Here is a 21,175-nt window from a genome sequence, read left to right on the forward strand (position 1 = left end):
CCCGCTCCTGTCTTGTCACAGCTCTCTCCCTCAGTTCAGGAGAAGTTAGGCAAAGCCAGAAGTGCTGCCCTCCTGGTGGCTTCTCTTCGCTGTCCGTCCTCTGCGCCGCAGCCGCCGAATGCCCATGGGTGCAGTGGAAGCGGGCAGAGAGAAAGACAGGCTGAGGGAGTTGCCCCCGTGCAGGCGCGGCTGCGCTGCCTTTGGAACAGCTGGTGCCCGTCTCCGTGCGCCCCTCTCCCTCCGGAATCCAGCGAGGATTCAGAGGACCCTTTGGCCACCACCTCCGCCCCGCGCAGGGGTCAAAGAGCACCCCTCGCCCTTGGTAACGGAGACAAAAACTTGGGGGCCGTCTAGACGGGTCAAGGTGCAGGATGCCGCGTCCCCGCAGCTCCTTCCGGAAGGGGGCGGGGACCCGCCAAGGGCGCCGCGGACGCGCTGGCCCGGGCCTTTGCGGGCTTTTTCCCTCTCCACCCTCTGCTGATCAAAGTAGGAAGTTTGCATGACAACCATGGTGAAAGGGGCTGAATCACAAATGAACTCGATTTCTGCGATGTTGATATATCCAGCCTCCATTGTCCCCTTTCAGACGCAGTGTGAACCCTTCCGGTGCCAACGACCGGGCTGCATTCACATGCGCGCTCCGGGCGCACAAAGGGTCTGGGCGCCTCGCCGCCATCTGGCCCCAAACCCAGCGGCCCGGCTGCAGGATTCACAGGACAGCGCGGAGCTGCGCGGCGCGCTCGGTGTCTCCAAAGCCAGCTTCCAGCAAAAACCACTCCAGCATCACCACCATCATCCCCCAGTTCAGTAAGGAATCAACTTTGTGAAAAGATATGTTTAAAGAAACGTGGGAAGAGGAAAGAGCGAAAGAAGCACACCACTGACTAACTTCCCCCTGGCCCACCACGTACAGCGGCAATGTCCGCCCCCCCCCCGCCCCCCCCCCCGACGGTTTTGAATTGCTTTCAAGGCCCTTGCATGCCACTCTGCAGCTAAATCGTTCATTAAACCGGAAGATACCACAACGTTTATTTACTCACTAAAATATCGTTTTTAAAAAACTCGAATGTTTTAGTTTTTAAAAATGTCTACAATCAAAAGACCCTAAAGTAAGTGGCTTAAAGTCCACGTTGCAAGCACAGGCTGCATTATCTTTATGCCTTTCAAGCATCGGCAGGGGTAAAAAACAAAACACAAAAAAATCGCTCCACGAGCAAAACTGAAAATCTGTTTTATGAACTTACAGAGACTAAAGAGTAAATATGTCCTGGGACTGAGAAGTTGTAAAACAGAAAGACAAATTCTTAAATTACAATCAATCCAGGCAGATTATTAACAGAATGTTTTTTTCCTGTCGTGCCTGAGCTTTAAGTATATCTTCTTATCTGATACATATGAAATATATCCGTGGTACTTTCTGGATATCAGCAGAGCAGCATTTTACTTCAACGTGAAAAGTAGACTCTTGCATTTAAAAAACCTAACTGTAATTCAAGAAACATTTCTCTCTCCCCTTCGGGGGCCCCTCTCCATCCCCAATCGCAAAAGTAAACACTTGGGGGTGGGGGGCAAGGGTCTGAGGCCGGAAGAGGCTTTGTGAACACTGACCCTGTCCTGATACATCTCAGTATCTGACGTCCAGTTGAGGTCACTCTCGAAACTGCTCTTTACAATTGGCCCAACGTTCTGCGCTGAGTGCAAAAATGACTGAGCGTGTAAGTTTTCAGCAAAAGCACGGTGTTAATAGTGAAAGGCCTTCCCCAGCTAACCTTTGAGAACCATTTTATTTATTTCCTGGGTTGGCGCTTTTTAAAAACAACCCCACATTAAAAATTTCCACCAAACAGGATTGTTTTTATTTTGAAAGTGTAATTTTACGTGTTAGAATATATTAGTATTGTGCCTATTTGAACACAGATATGTCTTATCAAGGGATCAACACGTGAATTTTGTGAGTCTGTGAAGGATGATTGGCTTTTTGATGTAATTAGCTGGCTCTTAGGAGTAAACATCCTTTAGGAGTAGAAAATGTTTCTGACACATGGCTCAGGAAATGCTGCATTACAGTCTCCAGTAAAAACAGCAGAGGAAGAAGACGAGTGTGAAACTAGTAGAGTTCGTTTCACAGAAGATTAAAAAATAAAAATAAAAAAGGTCTTAAAAATCCCAATCAAAGCATCGGATTTTGTGAGAAAATATTTAAGAAAAAGATGCTATGTGTTGCAGCCCTTTATACATTTATCAAAACACACATGGTTAGAGTTTAAGATGACTCCACTCAGCTGAACTGCCTTCAGTAAATTTCAAGACTGTTCATAGAATAATCGAGGCTTTTTCTCCCCTCAAAGTGTTTTGATTATAAGAGTGCAATAAGCATTGGGACAAGTGGAATAAAACCAAGTCTTTCTTTCTATACTATGAAGATTTTGAATAGTACTTGTCAATAAAGCAACTCCTATTGTCATTGAGGGGAGCCTTGCCTCCGCCCTGGAAGGACTGTCTCAGAGACACTAACCTCATTAAAATATGAATGGAAAGGCCGCCATCATTGTATCGGAGAAACCCCAGTCCCCGGCAGTTTCTTATCAGCCGTTACTTTTACACATGGACTCATTTCGTATAAGTTATAAATATAAAAAGGATCTGTTATAATTTCCCTGCTATGTTGGAACACCCTGATCAGAGGAAATCCTAACTTTTCCCATTTTGAAACCTACCTACAACTCCACATCATATTTAGTGTATGTAGTGTCTATTATTTCTTTTCCCGTTAGGCGTCTTCTGACCATGTGCTTGTTATGTGAGCAATGAAACGGGGGTGGGAGGAAGGACTCATGCCCCAACTTTAAAGCAGAAAAAAGTAGTTGAAGGTTTTGGCTTTGGTTTCTATAGGAAACTAGAGTTAGGGATTTATTCCAGACCACTCTGACAACACTTTAATAACAGTCAATTACAGGGCGCTTCCCATGTTCGTTCATTACTGTGTCTCTGTTAATCGTGTAGCAGATTTCTTGCTTGACAGCCATCAGAATCAGGCAGGAATACAATTATGTTCCAGTGTGCAGTTGGACCTGGAAACTGTTGCTGGGGTCTATCTTTTTCATAACAGTCTGGCAATCTCAGATAAATCTCACTTATCTTTATTGTTACTTTAGAGTGTCCTTCTGATATGAAACCAGTGCTTTACTTAGTGACTGATAATTTCACGTTGTTGCAGAGATTTTCCTTCTAGAGGTTTAGCTAATGGAGAAATTTTAATTGCATTGTAGCAAATATTGCATCTAGTTTAATCATTAACTTTTATCCATAAAAATACTGAAATCACTTCTGATATTAGTTAAAAGTCAATATTTAGAAGTGAAAATTCAGACCTCCTTTGCTCTAGGCTACAGCAGAGGAAGTATGAATTCAGCAACTCTTGTAAGTTGATGAGATACATAATTAGCTTTTATGTTAATTGACTGATATGAGTTTGTTGTATGACACTTCTTCATATAATATGCAAATAGCATTGACTGTTTAGTTTTATTAGACAATATAATTAGAAATCTACAGGAGCTCTTTTTGATGAGGAATAATAAAGGTTGATAAATTTCTGTATATCAAGAAAAATGAATTTCATCTAGATTGATCAACAAGATTTTAAGTAGCCTTGGTTTAGAGAGCCAAAGCCAGCCAACATATAACAGAATTAATATTAGTTTTTCCAGTTACTATAAATTTGACATTAAAACAGGTAAATTTGTGAAATCAACAAAACTTTGGGGACAAAAATACAAAGATTTCAGCACAATTTACCACAATGACACAGTAAATTTATGAAAATAACATCAAAATTTTACCTCCTTTAATTTGAATAATAGAAAAAAGTCATTTTTATCATTTAAAATATTTTGCAATTGTTTCCTGTTCTTATTCATGGACAATTATGTCGATAATTAGATAAAGTATATGCTCAGGTTGTGAGAAAAATAGAAATAATAAAATCAGAACAATGTGATTTGTGTGAGAAATTTTCCCAGAATTTAAAACTATTAAAGTTTCTATCACATTTTTCATTCTGGAGCCTATTTTCAACTTCACAGTGACAAAACAGCATTAGAGAAAAGTCGCCATTAATGAACTCCAAATGGGGGTCATCTAACTCAATTTGACTTTTTCTGAAAGTTAAAGAAACATACTTTACTTTCGTTTTTAAAAACTAAATTGGCCTAGTCGTTTTGCTTCCCATTTTAAAAAGTATCCTGCTGGCCTTCAAAAAAACTTTAATTTTCAAACATTTTAAGTACAATGAAAAGAAATGTAACTACCCATGTGAACAATGTTACAATTTTTCAACCTTTGTTAAAATTCACTCCAAGCCACGACTTCGTGCCCCCTTTCTCTGTGTGTTTCCGAGCCTTGCCCTCGGCTGGCATAACCTGAAAGGACTGTGCAGATTAAGAAAAAATGTACTAGGAAAAGTGAGAGTGCTTAAAAGGGCAGAGGCAACCCTGGGGGACCACTAACAGAGCACAAGGTGAGTGTGTCTGTTCATACAACAAACATTTATCACACTCCATCAGCACGTCCGCCCAGCACACCTCCCTGAGTCACACTGTTCAGAAGGGACTCTTCTGTGATTTTGAATGAAAATTAAAGTAAAATATTTGAAAAAGACCTGCCTCGTAGAGGTCCAGTAAATATTAATTGAGGATAATATGAGTCCTTGTCTAGCAACTGAATAAAGATCACAGAAATATAATACGTGTCCTTACTTTACAATCTTCTGCCCCCCAAAGTCTGCGCGTCTTTCACCATTTTGTTGTTGGAAACATAACGGTAGATGAGTGGTTCCCTCTGCAAAACATTTTTCCCAAATAGAAAAGGTGAAAAGTCACGTTTTTGGACTCTGTTGTTGCATTTCCCAGCTTTTGTCATCTGTATACTTGTGGGCAAATGGTGAGATTTTCTTAGAAAGGGTTAGCAGTCTCAGAGGAAAGAGACGATGAATTGGATGAGATGTTAAGAAACTCTGGGTATTCCATCTCCACAGATGTGGAAACACACACACAGGCATGTACTCACACGTGTATGGGCACACGCATGCACACTCTCACATGCATGCACACACACACACGCACGCACGCACGCCCCCAGCTCACATACATGGGTGCGGATTATGCAGAAGGGGCCACCTGGTCTCGTAGCTGACAAGCAACCAAGAAAACTTCGCACGGCTCCAGGGTGAGACCCGAGGCAGCTGAAAGCATGAAAGATGAGGCAGCCCCTCATCGCTTGCTCACGAGGCCAGCCGCAGGGGCACCGGGTCACACCTCAGGAGAGGCGCACACTTCCTGCCCGGCCGCCACGCCCTCGTCCTGGGCTTGGCCCCAAGCTCCCAGGACCCTTGCACATCCTCAAAACAGGCCTGGGTGATTTGAAGGCAAGGCTGCCCTCCCTCTGGGCCACGAGGGCTGAGTCTGAAGACACACTGGGAGTAGGAGCAGGGTGTCAGCTGCACCTGCATGAGGTGTCCCCACTCATCCACAGGGCGCCTTTCTCCGGACTGCCAGGTGCTGGGCAGGATGGAGACTGAGCCCGAGGAGTCAGCTGGGGCCCTGGGGACAGCCCCTGATTTCCTCCAGGTGCAGCCTTTCCAGGCAGGTTTGCATCGGTTCCGAACAGCAGAAAAGAAAGGATGCTCCTGCGGGGCAAAGCGAGTGCCAGAGGCAGGTGGCTGAGGCTCTCCTCCAGGATGCCCGTTCCCTCCTCCCCAGGCCAGTGCCAGCTTTCTGTAAGAACATTTCATGGGAGAAAATAATGTAGTTACTTGATTTTTTTAAAAAAATCCAACAGGAACCAAAGGGTAGAATAAAAGGTAAGGCTGCCACCCCAGACTGCTGCCCCAGAGGTAGTCCAAGTGCGTGTCTCTGCATGTGTGAATGCACGTGTGTGTCCGTGTGCCAGCGTGTACGCATGTGTGTCCATGAGTGTGCATGCACACGAGCATGTCTGTATATGCGATGTGCCCACACGCATGTGTGTCAGGTTTGCGCTCATGCGCACGTTACGTCTGTCTGTGTATGCACATGTGTGTGTCTGTATGTGTTTGTGAGCATTCTCCTCTTTTTACACAGAGTAGAGCACAGCACGCACACAATCCAGGACTTTTTCTTTCTTACTCGGGGTTGAGACGGCTCAGTCCACGTCCAGCAGGCTGAGGACCGTCTGCTGGCCAGTTGCTGAAGGAAGGCACGCTTACTGTGGAGAACCTGTTCCCACAGGAGAAAGATTCAAAGCAGCCGTGCCCCCCCCCGCCCCCTGCCGCGAGGGCAGTGTCAAAGGAGGCGCTCCCAACCGTCGTGAGCTATGGCAGAATCTCTCTGGAATATTGGTTCCAAATCAGTGTTTCGAGAATCTTACCTTTTTCTATCCCAAAACAATCATTTTGAGTGGGATAGGGCCAGCATTTTCAACCCTGTTTCCCAGGCGAGGGGCCGGGTGTGAAGCACATGGCCGCGATGGGGCCGGTAACGTGCTGTCACGCCGAGGCCACCGTCCCGGCCCGAGTCTTCCCTCAGTGGCGGTTAGAAACAAGACCATTCTCTCCACGTCCTCCCCACTCCTGGACACGAGGCCTCAGCAGCACAGACAAGGGAGCCGAGCCCTGGAGACCCCACAGTCAACCCCTCGCTTGTCAGCTGGGGACACTGAGGCACGGAGCGGAGCTTGCCCAGGCATCAGGGGGCAGAGCCAGCGGTGGAACCCGGCTGCGAGATTATCCACTAGTCCTCAGACATCCTCTTCCCTAGAAACTTCAGCCACAGCTGCTGCATGCCAGGCCGCCCACCAGTGACCAGGTAGGACCACTCTTGTAGGCTGAATGGTGTCCCCCAAAATTCATATGTTGAACCCTAACCCCCAGCCCCTCAGAATGTGACCTTATGTGGTGACAGGGCCTTTAAAGAGGTAATTAAAGGAACACGAAGCCAGATGGGTGGGCCCTGACCCAGTGTGACTAGTGTCCTCATAAGAAGAGAGGAGGACACACACACACACAGATGGACGACCGTGTGAGGACACAGGAGACCAGGGCCGTTCCAAGTTGAGGGGACAGGCCTCCAGACCCGCAAGACGCTCAGCTTCTGCTGATTCAGCCGCACAGTCTGCGGCACCTCGTTCTGACAGCCGAGCTCCCAGCAGTCACAGACCATGATGTCCCCAGCCTGAAGCCCTGCCGCCTACAACCCACGCCCACCAAAGGCAATGTTTACAAAGAGGTGACTGGGGGCCACCAGAGAGCCCAAACATCACGAGGAGACACCGGCAAAGCCGACCCACAAACCCTGAACACCACCAGGAGCACGCCGGCAGGCCCCGTGCGTGCGTGTGTGTGATGACCCCATCTCCTCCCAGGCTCGGGGCGCCTCCCTGAGCAGGGAGCACCGCCCAGGGCCGCCCAACACCCGCATTCTAGGCCAGCGTCACCCACGGCCTGTGTGGCCCGGGTCAGCCGCTGGCCTGCCTGTCCTTCCAGAGTCCTCGCCTGGAAAACAGGGACAAACAACGCCTCTTCTCGTGAATCTGATCATGTCAAGTAACCGATAGGAAAATTCTTCCAAGGTTTAACAAATAAACGTAAAGTGTGATTGTTACTTTCCCTCTGATGGACACTAAAAGTTTTAGATTGTGAGTGCCTTTAAAGTGACGCAGATTTAAGCAGCATAGACTGCTTTCCATACCCTCCTTTCCGACGAGCTCGAGGGAGGGGCGACCTCGACGGCAGAGTGCGGGAGAGTCTGCTTGTGAAGCTTCAGTGACGCCCCTCTCCCCTGCCCACCGTCCCAGACCTGAGAGCTGCCAGGAGGGCCACTTAGACCCACGGCCCCCGTGTGTGCGACCAAGGACCAGCAGCACTGGCATCCCAGAACCCTGCCCCGCCCAGACCTCCTGCGTCAGATCGGTGTTGATGAGGCCCCGGGCACGTGTGCACAGGGAAGTGTGAGCGGCACTGCTCAGAATCTTGATGACGGAGATGTGATCGTGATGGCGAGGACAGGGGCCAGCTACTGGAGCTGACCTTTTTATTTTCTGCTTCTGGGCTCTGTCTGGAAAGAGCATGCCAGTAGAGACTGGAGGAAGGACCATTTAGCACGAAGAGATACCAACTCAAAGGCTGGTCCTTTGAAACTCAGTGTGGGATGGTCTGGAAAAGATGCCTCCACCAGCAGACCCAGACAGCACCTCCGGGAGAGCCAAATGCTCCCACTCTCTAGACGAGGGCTCAGTTTAGTGAGACACCATGTCGCTGCTTAGAAAACACATTTCCAGCCCATCGATTTTTTTATGGATACTCAGAGACAACTGAGAGCAGCAGAGAAGGACGTGGAAGGCGATCACGGCAGTTCCTTGGCACCTGTCTTATGATTCCGGTCTTTATTAATATAACATTTTTTCAAAAATGTTTAGCTCCTTCTCCGTGGCATTATTTCCCTCTCATGCATCTCTGGCCTTCGCTCTGTTCCCCGGAGCCCACACCAGGAAGCAGCGGGCCTGAAGGTTGCCTTTGCTGGGCTAGTCGAGGGCTGGGAGGGGTCCTCTGGGCTGGAAGCCACGGAACGCACATTCCTTCTGCTCCAGAGTCCGCAGGCACGAGGCACTCTAGAGCAAGAATGACGGGAAGAGAAAAGGGTAGCGCTTTATCTGATGTCCCAAATTCGGGTCCCCCAATGCAACTTTAGAAATGGCTTTAACACCTAACATTTAAGATGCTGTGTCTCCTCCTGGCCCAGAAGTTTCTTTGTCACAGAAACCCCCAGTTTTGACCCAGTCCCTCATGGGGGTATGACCAGACTCGTAAACACTTCAGGTGCAAAGGAGGCAGGCCCTTCGTAAACTCGAAGTGGTTGAGGAGATCAGCCCAGGGGCCAGAGAAGGGTCACCTGTGTCTGTGCATTCCTAATGACTGTCGGGCTCCAGTTCTGCATGGCCCATCCCAGCCCCAAAAGAACGGGCACAGAACGTCAGGAAGGGTTGAGACCAAACCCAACCTATGTCTGTAGCAGAGAAAAAGACGCTATTAGTAAATCAACTTGGCTCTTGCTAAAGAAAATGTTTTTGTTTTGTTGTTTAGTTTTCTTCTGTTAGGGCCATTAGTGACCATGAGTCCTCATAAATCAACATGCTCACAAGCTAAGCGTTCCACAAAGTGCTGTTTTCATTCAAGCACTGGGACTCAAACGCAAGGGGAAAATCTAGCATCCTGACAACCGTTCTCCGGGCCTCTCCAGCCTCCATCCACATGTCTCCAGTCGTGTGCCCTCCGTTCCACACAGCCCAGACCCCTGGCCTTTTCCGCATCACACCGTCACCACGGCCACACAGCCTTCAACGGCAGCAGGGTGTGCCGGGAGAATTTATAGCCCGTCTCGCAGCTCCCTGACTTTGGGACATCGAGGGTGTTGCCAACATTTTAAAAATTATAAATAACTGCACTCTGAACATTTTCCTCTCCTGTTGGGTTATTTTCTCAGGACATGTTCCTAAATGTGGGATAGCTAAGTCGTTCTTGACAGACATGCCTGTGTGTTTGTCTTACATGCTGATATTTCTGGTGGGGGCACGAAACCTTCTCAGGCTAACTAAGGGACATCTATGAGGACAAATCGCAAACCAAACGACTGTGCATTTCTTCAATGGTTTCCATAGAGAAGAACGACTGCCACCAGGCTGCCATGTACTGGGGTTCCCGGAAACCGTGGGTCGTGGTTTCTCCTCTTGGTTCCGAGTCGAGAGCTCTGGCAGTGGCCACTGGCTTCTCCTCAGTCCTTCGCATTGCTCCTTATCACTTTGGCCGCCACTAAGGGTTTTTAAAGCAGACAGATGTGAAATCATTTGCTCCATTTGGATTGAATTATTTTTCCACTATTTAAAAATTAATAATCCCAAGAGATCACAGTAAATCGCTTCCTCCCTGATGCTCTGCGCCTTTGGATAAACATCGTCTTTCTGCCGGTGAACACCCCGACCTTGAAAGAGGATTACATTTCTGGATTCAGCATAAGAAATACGCCCCCTAAAGACCCTGAAGAGAAGAAATCTAGGTCCACCCCTCTTCCAGGTGCCAGGACCCCTGGCGGTGGGTGGAATGAGCCTTCCAGGGATGTTGCTGGCTGCGTTCCACTGCTGCAGAGGCTCTTCCCTGAGTGCTGCGCTGGGGACGGATGGACACCAGAACAAGGGGTCCTTTCTAATGGGCAACAGGGTCCCCACACACGCGGGAGACCCAAGAATGGTGGGTGGAGAAACATGGACAGTAGAGACAGTCTAGCACGAGTCACAGAGCTAAATGGTGAAATGCAAGGACTTCTACTGTTTACGGAGCACCTACTGTGCTAGGTATTGTGCAGGACATGAGGGACAGCAGTGGACAGAACTAAGGTGGTCCCTGTCCTCCCAGAGTGTGTGGTCCAGCCCCCATGAAATCTCCCAGGGAGCATGCTGGCCCTGGGAAGAGCCCTCCCTTGGTGCCGGCGTCCCCCTGGCCACCACCTGTTTATGTACAGCTTGTGAGCTAAGCCTGGTTTTTATGACTATAAATGGCTGAAAAAGTTAAAAGAAGAAGAATATTTTGTGATGCATGAAGATGATATGAAATTCAAATTTGAGTGTCCATGAGAAAGCTCCCTGGGACACAGCCACGTCTGTCCGTGCGTATACTGTCCACGGCTGCTTTGCAGCTATGGCGGCAGAGTGGCGTAGGGGCAACAGGGCCCACAGAGCCTATAATATTGACTGTCGGCCTCTTTCTAGAAGACACTTGACCAGTCCTGCTGTTGGGCCAAGCCCCTTTGCCCAGTGGTCTCGTGCCTGCTGTTCCATCCTCCAACTCCAGCCTGGCCCCTGCCTGCTGGTATGGCGTGGACCCACCACGACGCTCCTGTCCCCATCAGCATCGTTCTTCCCTTCTCTGGAGGCCACCAGTGCTGCTCTCCCAGAGGATATGACAACGGTTCTTCTAAATGTCTTTAACACACACTTGAAGGTGTACACACACGCACACACACACGCGTGTGTCACACATGTGCACACACACGCAGTGAGAGAGCCGCACTGCCCCAAGTGGAGAAGAAGGCTGCTTTCGCCCAGGCCCTGCCCTTTGCACCTGTCGGCACACTGGGCGACCACAGCAGCTCTCACCGAGGACGCCCTCCGGGCCGGGCCCCACAAGTGGAACTTCACACACGTGGCTTGGTCCGCCTCCCCCCCACATCCTGGTGAGGTGGGCGTTGTTATCTTGTGTTGTAGGCCAGGAAACCAAGGCCTCGAGAAACTCCCACAGCAGCTTAGGGGAGCCCGGGGTGTGACAGATGCCCGAGGCCTGCCCGTCCCCACGGCATCACATGGCCGGCTCCGTGGCCGACACCTGCTAAATGTCTACGCCCTCCATTTCCTCTTGGCCTTGCTCCTGGCCTTCTGCCTGGGGCCTCTCTCATTGAAACCCCCTCTGTCCCATCTGCGAGGCCCACGGTGGTGCATGATGACGATGCCAGCATGCAGCCCCTGCGAGGGCTCCGCATCCCTGCTCCAGTCCTGCTCCAGGCTGGTCTCTTGTCCAAGGTCACAAAACTGGTCTGCGTGTCTGCTGAAGCCAGGAGACAACCCAGGTCTAACTGATGCCATGGCCCTTCTCTGAGTGGCTGGGGCCCGCGGGGGTAACTCTTGCCCTGTCTTCGCAGAGTGTGCCTACGTGTCTGTGCAGCCCTCCCGGGAGCTCTCTGCACGCGTCTACACTGCCCTGCATGCTCCCCCACCTGCCCCAGACAGCCACCTGTCCCCTCTACCACTAAGGAGGTGCCTCCAGAGCCACTGTTTCTAGAACACTTATTGCCATGGACTCAGTCTCCCTTCGCGGTGCTCTTTCTCCAAGACAATCAATGCGTCGTTTTCCTTCCAAAGGTTCCATGGAAAGAAACGTTCAAAACCCCGCCAGACTCAGAGCTGCAGCACATTAAACCTGACCCCGTCCAGGAGGGCTGCGCGGCGCCCACGGCAGCTCCTGGCTCCCTTCGTCCCAGGAGAAGAGCAGTGGCAATGCTCTAAACACATCCCCGTTCTCCCTCCATTCTTCACCCAATTTGCGGATTCGAACCATCCTGACTCAGTGGAATGAGGAGCAGTGAACAGGACTGCAGATCTATTCAGGGTAAGTCAGGCCAGACGGCTCCGACAGCTAGTTGCGAGTGTGGCAGAGTCACGAAGTCCCAGGCCAGGTGCCCTACGTATTTAGACTTTCATGAGGCATCTAATGCCAGGCTTGTGAAATCGTTCTGCCAAATGGTCTGAACCAGCCCAGATGAGAACAGTCTCGTGTACTGGAAGCGAACTCAGGGACGAGAGACAAAGGGTGAAGGGCCTTTGTCCGCACACCCGGATGGCGTCGGGGCAGGGCGGTGTTTTGGGGGCTGTGGAGGTCAGGTTAGGTCTGCGCCCCTTCACATGTTTATGATTGATCGGGAAGGAGAGAGCGCGCTGCAGGCCACCCTGCCATGGGGTGGGAAGTGCGGCCTGCAGCCACGGAGAGGGGCTACAAAGGGCATGTTGACCCCCAGCAGCTCCCCCTCCCTGAGAACACACCGCAGGAAGGCGAGTGGGAAGAAAAAGCCTCCAAGCCTGGAGGAATCAGAAAGACGGAGTGAAAGGCCCCGTGATCGTCACTGTAAAGCCGGTGGTGGGTCTGCTCCCGTCCAAAGCCCCAGGCCGTGTAGACGAGGGTCCCTGAAGGTGTGAGGAACTACGATGAGGTCATACTCAGTCAGGATTGGCGCTCCTCCAACAGGACCGGTGGCCTCAAGAACTGAAGAAGAGGCGCAGACACCGGGCGGGAGAAGCCCGTGTGACCGTGGAGGCAGAGGCTTGGGACACAGCTGTAAGCCAAGGACTGCCGTCTCCACCGGAAGCTAAGAGAGGCAGGGAACAGAGTCTCCCTGAGTCCCTGAGAAGGAACTGACCCAGCCAACACCTCGGCTTTGGATCTCCCACCTCCGGGACAGTGAGACGACACTTTTGTTCAAGGCCCCCATGTGTGGGAGGATGTCAAGGCAGCCCGAGGAGACACACAGCCCGGCTTTAGAAATGAAGATCTAAGGAATGGAGGCCACGCCTGGTCCCCCAGCGCTGGGGTAGACGCTGCTCTTCCGGGAGCAGATTCAGCGTCCCTCCAGGACACGGTGCAAAAGGAGAGGCTCCCGGGGCCGCGGGAAGATCTGGGTCTGCTGGGGAGGACGCCGTCAGCACGTTGGTTAATGGACCCTTATTCTGTGCCAAGCGACTGTAATCTTAAATTCTCTCGCATCACTTTATGTCCTCTGACGATGATTATTTTTATCTGTTGAAGAGTATTGAATCACCTGTTTCATTTCTCGTCCCTGAGCATTTAATCTTTCCATGTTCCCGAATGCCAATGTCAAGTTTTCTCTCTTAACCAGAATATTTGACCAGTCAGAGCGCTGTGCCTCTGCCCACGTTATACACGCTGTTACCGATTTTCACCTTCGTCCCGGTCAGCACCAGTCACAGCAGAGTGTGGGTGGGGCTGAGGGGAGAAGGTGGTGCTGGGGGTGCAGGGGTCCTTCACAGGACCACCTCCCGGACCGAGGGCTGGCTGTGCGTGGAGTCGCTCTCTGAGTACACAGGTCTGGACAGACCACAAGCCACACATCGCACGTCCCACTCAGGTCTCACAGACTCTTTTTATATTGTCTGGGCTTAATCAGTGAAAGCTTGATGCCACCGTCACTTACAACATCGTCAGATTAAATACCCAGTCCTCTTTCTTTCTTGACATTCTATCATTTTCCTAGGGTCTTCACAAAATAGTGGAAATAGTCCCCAAACGCCTCACAGAACCAATAGAGAAGAAATGACACATCTATCAAGAAAACATTTGTTCTTTTATTCGTTCATTCCACAGACATCAAGAACACACCACGAGCAAAACATTGCGCCGTGTGGTGTAGGGAGGTGGGTACAGGATAAAAGACGTAATTCAGGACCGAGATGTACGAGAGGATACAAATATCTAGAATAACATTTGAAATTTAACGAATGCCCTATGAACACTACAAAAATACTTTCAATGCTCAGAACATGTGAAGGAATGTCTGTATTTCAGTTTCTGACAAACGCATCTTTGTAAAAAGCTGACAAAGTGTCATTCTGACTCAATGGGGAGGAGGAGAATGGTGCTCAGCAAACAGTGCTGGTGCACATGAGCTGCTGTCAGCTGGAGGGAGGAACACAGGAGCCCACCTCACTCTGCGCCCAAACCCAATTCCACACGGATTCAGGGTTTGCACCTGAAAGCCAGACCGCTGGGAGAAAATTCAGAAAACCATCAGTACGCCAAATGGTGAGGAGGCTCTTTAAACAAGACGAGACACCCAAAGCCGTTGTGAAAAGACTGTCCATGTGGCAAAACGGGCCGCGGACAGTCCTAACGAAGAGCACGGTGTGCCGCGTTGGTCAGACAGGGCTCCTGACCCCGCACACTGACTTGCAGAATAGTAACAGTATAAAAGGCAAACAACCCAGAGAAAGATGGCTAAAGGAGACAAAGAAGCAACTCAAGGGGCTGGCCTGGTGGCACAGTGGTTAACTTCACACACTTTGCTCCCGAGGGCCCAGGGTTTGCCGGTTTGGATCCCAGGTGCGGACATGCCACCGCTTGTCAAGCAATGCTATGGTATGCGTCCCACATATAAAGTAGAGGAAGATGGGCACTGATGTTAGCTCAGGGCCAGTCTTCCTCAGCAAAAAGAGGAGGATTGGCAGCAATTAGCTCAGGGCTAATCTTCCTCAAAAAACAAAACAAAACAAAACAAAGAAGCAACTCGAAACATAGGAAATCTAAACGAACAGTGCGATGGTGAAACTGCTTAACTTCACCAGGAGCCAAAGAAAGGGGAAGGAAGACAAGAATGAAACACCATTTTTCAATTATCAGATTACCAAAAATTAAAGAGTGACACCAGCAACGCTGGCAAAAATGCAAGAAAGCTCTCCCACGTGGCTGGCAGGAATGTCAGATGCAGCAACCTCTGGGGAAAGTAAGGTGGCGACTTGGAGTCCAGTGAAAGTGTGCCGCCCTTTGACCCCTGCCCTTCGGGGATCTGTCCTGCAGAAATCAGATTCCCCGGATGTGAGGACAGATAGTCCAGGAGGCTTGCTGCTGTGTGGGGGCGCGTCCACCTATAGGAGAACGGTCTAATTCACCAGGGTGCAGCCACTTGAAAACACGAGTTGGATCCTGTGCATTGACCTGGAGGGGGTCTGTGACATATTTTCATGAGGTGAGGTGTCTCAGTCAGCTCAGGGGGCTATAACAAAACACCACAGGCCCAGTGCCTTAAACAATGAGAATTTACTTCTCGTTCTGGAGGCTGGAAGGCTGAGATCAAGGTGCCAGCCTGCTCCTGGTGAGGTCTCTTCCTGGTTTGCAGACGACCCCCTTCTGGCTGTGACCTCACACAGGCAGAGACAGCAAGCTCGGGGGCCTCTCTTCTTGTAAGGACACCAGTCTTATGGGATTGAGGCCCCACCCTTATGACATCATTTAACCTGAGTCAGTTTCTTAACGGCTCCATTTCCAGCACAGTCACATGGGAGTGCAAATAGAGTGGTTTTTCAGGAAGTGAGACCCCTAGTCCAGTTCAGGCCAGTTGAGACCACCAACCCATCAACTGGGCCTGCACAAATGCCCGATAAGTGACCTTGTTGACATCAAAGGGCTGAAAACTCCACCCTCAGATCATGGTGAGGCCGCCATTTTGTGAACAGCATCCTGTGAAGAGGCACGAAGCTTGACTGCAGTTGCGCAGATCAGTCACCTCACTTCTCCCCTCCAGGCATCCATCTCCTCGCTCCAGACGGCCCCGCCCTTCAGCCCAGGAATTGTCCCCCAGCCCTGGATCAGGGACACGGATCTGAGAGCGCATCTCTCCTGTGTCCTTGCAGGTCCATCTCGCCAATAAAGCTACTTCTCTTTTCCCAAAGGCTGACGGTGTAATAACCAGGCTTCATGTGCACCAGGTGACGAGCCCTTGCTCCACACAGGGAGTTGGGGCTCCAACATGTGAACTGGGGCGAGCGGGAGGGCACAATTCAGGCTATAGCTCGAGGAAAGCATTTAAACTTAACACTTAAATTTATTCAACATTTCCACGTTCTTCAGAGGAATATATATAACATGATTTTACTGTTATTTTAAAATGACAAAAAGACAAAAACTGAAACAATACTCAACGTGTATGTTTACACAAGTCTGAGTGAGGGCAGAGGAAGCCGGGAAGGAGGTGCCCTCACTATTGATTATCTGAGTCAGGGGACGGAGCAGGGTCAGGGGAAGGGTGGAGTACGAAGTCTTTCTCTGTGTGTCTCTAATTAAAATCACCGTGTGTTCCTTTTGTAATTTAAAATGTTTAATGAAGAAAAATTTGAAAAGCCAAAGTAGAGCCATCAGGCACATGGGTCCTGTAGTTCAATGTATGTGCCACTTGGAACCTGCTCAAAGCCTGTCCAGGCCCCGGCTCACTGTTAGCCATGTCGGGGCATCCCCAGGAGGCCACGGGGACCCAGCCTCTGGGCGGCGCTGTCTGACCTCCTCCGTCAGGCATTCAGCTCCGTCTCTGAAACCCGGGGACAGCTTGAGAGCTGTCTGGCTAAACAGATGATCTCATTAGCGGAAGCCTGTGGCCCTTTAAAATATTAGCGACGACCCTTAATTCTACATTTTCAAATCGAAGGGAGAGCAGAGCTCTCCAGATGGCCCAAACTCAGACAGTTCAATGTGGCTAGAGAGGCCTCCTTCCCTCGGATGGTTCCAGAAAGTTCAGGAAAAGGGCATGAGAAGGGCCCAAAGAGCCTAATTATTTTTTCACTTGACTTAAACAATGGGTAGGGAATAAAATCCCTCTTAATATAAATTTTAAAGTCTCTCACTTGGAGCTTTGTCCCCACCAACACTTCTTTTCGTCACTTTCAATTCATCTTACTGGCATTTGGACCGCTGAGGGGCAGGCCCCCGAGCCCAGACCAGTCATGTCTTGGCAGTTGGGCGCACACAGCGCTGACAACGTCGGCTCTTGCAGTCACAGTCTCTTCCTTTCTCCAGGGCGCATTGAGCTCTGCCCGGGATGGGGGGTGGCACGTGCTGCTGTCACCATCCAAGAGGCCATGCTGGAACCAGAGAGAAGGGATGTTCAAGTTCAGCACCTGAAAACCAGGAATTAGACGCCCACCCACCTGACAACACAAGGCGGCTGCGTGTCCAGAACCAAGCCCTGAGGAAGGCGAGGCTGCCCTTTCTTCCTTCCACAGAGCACCACACACCCCTCTTTTTCTGGAAGCAGCTGCCATCTTGGTCTTTTAAAACGTCTCTCTTTTTTAGAGACCTGGTTACAGACCAAGCTCCTCTACGGGTCAGGAAAACACTTTTGCTCCGCAGTGGACACCGGGCTCCGGAGCCTGGGAGCCACAGGACCGGGAGCTGGGGACGGGAAGATGCAGAGAACATGCCCCTGGAGGGAGGAGAGGCCGGAGGGGCCAGTCTCTGGATCTTCAAGAGAAACCAGAAATACCACTGTTTATAGGAAACCTTGGACATGTAAGCGTCGTCCTCTGGCTTGGTTCTGTTTGTGTTTCACATTGTGCGGGCGGGCCTTGCCCGAGATTCCAGTCCTTCACCCCCGCAGCCCGTCAGCAGTCATCCTCTCCCACCCATTTAGAAGCTACTGGCCTCATCTGTTTCCTGTGGCCACCATAACGGGGGGCTTCAAACAACAGAGATGTCCTCTCTCACAGCTCAGGAGCCAGTCTGCCAGCACGGTGTCGTCAGGATGGCGCTCTCTCTAAAGGCTCTGGGGAACGGTCCTCTCTCGTCTGGTTCTGAGCCTGCGCTGTCTCCCGGAGTCCGTGGTACCCTCGGCTTGTGGCTGCATCGCCCCCACCTCTGCCTCCGTCTCCTCCCGTCTCTGTGTCTGCTGGCCTTCTTATAAGGACTACAGTCATCAGATTAGGACCCCCCTTAATCCAAGGCGACCTCATCTTAACTAAAACCATCTACAAAAATCCTATTTCCAAACAAGGTCACATTCTGAGGTTCTGGTGGACGTGAGTTTTGGGGGCACCATTCAGCCCAGTGCACTGCCTCGCAGACTCCAGGTGGTCTTTCACGAGCTTCACCCCTGTATGTCCTACTGATTCAGACTGGGTCTGACTGCAGTCGAGGCCCAAAGCCGGCAACAAAGGTTCTCAATCACAAGACAGCAACGCGACTCCAGCGGGGCCAACCTTCACGTGGTTACAGCCACAGCTTTCTCCAAATCCTGGCATTCCAGATCTGAGTAAAGAAAATTCCCGATTTCCGTAGAACAGAGCTTCTCAACCTCGGCACTACTGACACGTCAGACCAGAGACTCCTCTGTTGGGGGGCTGTCCTGTGCATCGCAGGGTGTTTAACAGCATCCCTGGCCTCTGTCCACTAGATGACAGTGGCAGCCCCTCCCTGCAAGTTGTGGAAACCAAAATGCCTCCAGACATTGCCAAATGCCCCCCAGGGAGGAAATTCACCCCCGATTGAGAACCACTGTCGTGGAACCTGGTTCCAAAGGCAGAAACTTCTGCGGGATTATTCTGATGGGATGAAAGGCCCTCTACCCGCCAAGCTCACTGCCTCGCTGCCGTGGTCTCCCACGTCGTGGTCCAGGGTGGACCCTGCTGCAGTCTGTCTTGGTGTCCTTGGCTGGTAGGCCCAGCCCAGACCCCCCAGCCCGGCCTCGTGGGGTGCACGTGCCTGCCTCACAGGCCTCTGCTGGCAGAGGTGCGGCAAAACCCATTTTTTAACAGGCTTCTTGTTGGAGATGGACTCTTTAAAAAGAAAAAATTGGGTCTTACTATGCCTGAATTCTTGACAACTAATCTTCTCTGGCTTCTACCTTCATTGTTTATTTTTAAAACCAAAATTCAAGAAACAGTGTCCAGATGTGGCAGTGGCCTCTCTTGCTTAATACAAAGCTAAATTAAAGAATTTCACTCCCTCAAAATTGTGTGAACTTAACATGTAGGTAATTAGCCCAGTCATGACATTTAAATCGGGGAGGTTTAGAAGGTTAAAAAGAGTCTGGATGGTGTGAGGGGTCCTCGCATCTGAGACGGAGGGTTTGCTGAGCACGCAGACTCAGTGCCAGCTGTCGGTCTTTGTGGGCCGGCCCTGCTCTCCATCAGCTGCTCACATCCTGCCTTTCTCATCCTCTCCCTCCGCAGTCAGGATCCAGCACCTCCTGGTCGGATGGGGACTGCTGGGCGCACACAGGCCACAGGCAGAGAGGGGGTCATTCCTTACGTGTATTTCTGCTTCCTCAGAGCTGCTCAGCCGAGCCGGGGAGAGCCCTGCTGCTCTCAGCTTCACACAGACCAGCGAGCAGAAAGCAACAGGGGATGCTGGCAGGATGGCAGGCCTAAGGGGTGACCACTGAGGGACAGAGTTCCTGGGAAATGCCTCGGAGGCAGGAGAGGGGGATTTCGCCTCGTCAGGGCCCTTCAGGTCTAAGCTTTGAGCCCCTGAACTCTATTGGCCCGGGTGTCCAGAAGCGTTGGAAAGGACCACAGAGAGAACGAGTGGGCCCCTCGCTGTGAATTATCCTGACTCCCGTGGCGTATTTTGTGTTAAAGTATGAGAACCAAGTCCACTTGGATGCCAGATGACAGCTTGAGCAAATAAAATAGAATATGTGTAAATACCTGTTCCAAACAATAAATAGGAGTTTACTTAGATCAACGTCTGGCGGGATATTCTGAGAGTAAAAATGATATTGAAACTCCAAGAGGAAAAAAAATTGTTTCTGCAAGTTCAGCCTGATTTTTTTTCATATAGCTGATTTATAATAAAGAAAGTTCCATCTGTTTCACTTGCAGAAGAGTTACGTCTCCGGACGGTCCCGAGGGCCGTTTCTCTCCCTGGGTCACTGTCTTTTCAACCACTCTTTGACAGCATTTCTTCACCGTGTGGAACCAGGACACTTACACACCTTCACTTTGTTTGGTGGTACACACCATCTCCTCCTAAAAATGTTGCTGGAAATTTTTCTGAAGTCAAACCCAACTGAAAAGAATTTGCATTAAAAAAAATCCCACAATATCTGTTTGAAATTATCCCCTATGGCAAAAATGGAAAGTGTGTCACACTAAGGGAGCATCCTGCAGTCGGAGCCCAGGCCTGTGCTGCGCCTTCTCCTGCCTCCGGGGGTCCTGAGCCCTTGGGAAACGGTGCAAGTGGAGTTCATCACACGAATCAGATATGAACACTCCCTGCCTCAAACATAGTCTGCAGTCAGAAAACAAAATCGCTGATTTCTCTTTATCACTCAGTGGCGACCACAACTTCTCAAATGGGTATCCATTCAAGCTTGCTGACTCAGATAAGAGACTCAGGACGTCTCGAGGGATCTTCTGTGGCTGTCAGAGGAACTAGGACTAAACCACGCAGAGATAACACGTGTGTGGTGACTCAGGAAACTGCATGCAGCATGCACAGACAGGGAAAGAAAAAGGGTTTCCAACATCTCTCATCTCTGCCCACTGCTGTTCCCCCCAAACCGGCCGAACCCCAGACCGAAGGTGCGTGTGCTTCTCTTTCCCAGCCGCCCATCCCGTCCACACCCGGGGAGGTGGAAGAGAGGAAAGAGCCCACGCTCAGCAGGTGAGAATCTCACTTGTGTCAAGTTGGCAGACAATGAACTGCTCTACGTTCAATCCTGGAGCACACCAATGACTCAGAGAGGGAGGGGAGACAAGACATTTTGTGCCAGCTCCAAAGATTCTCAAAGCAAAGTTAACCTTGTTCCCTTTATTTGTATATGCCCAAGTGAGGGGCGGGAGGCTGCCCATCCCCATTGCTCACTTTCCACAGTTCTCGTCCGGCTGGAAACCCTTCGAGAAGCCAAAGTTGATGTTAGGTCTGAGCTGCACTCGCCCACAATGTCAAGCATCACAAAACTCTGAGCACCTTTGACCAGAGAAGCAATCTCTATGGGATTAAGGCGATTTTCTTATTTAGAGGAGAAAAACAAGCAGTCTGTAATTACCTGCTCCTGGTGGCAAAGTCTGTCCTTCATGCCTCAATCTAAGGGGACAAACT

At 50.4% G+C, this 21,175-nt stretch overlaps 1 protein-coding gene across 2 annotated transcripts in view; it reads right to left on the minus strand.

Annotated features, from left to right (window-relative positions):
* CNPY1 (canopy FGF signaling regulator 1) overlaps positions 1-21,175 on the minus strand; it is a 66,636-nt gene that overhangs the window by 9,410 nt on the left and 36,051 nt on the right. The window lies entirely within an intron of this gene.

Source organism: Equus asinus, chromosome 1 (assembly GCF_041296235.1).
Source record: "Equus asinus isolate D_3611 breed Donkey chromosome 1, EquAss-T2T_v2, whole genome shotgun sequence".
Taxonomy (NCBI): domain Eukaryota; kingdom Metazoa; phylum Chordata; class Mammalia; order Perissodactyla; family Equidae; genus Equus; species Equus asinus.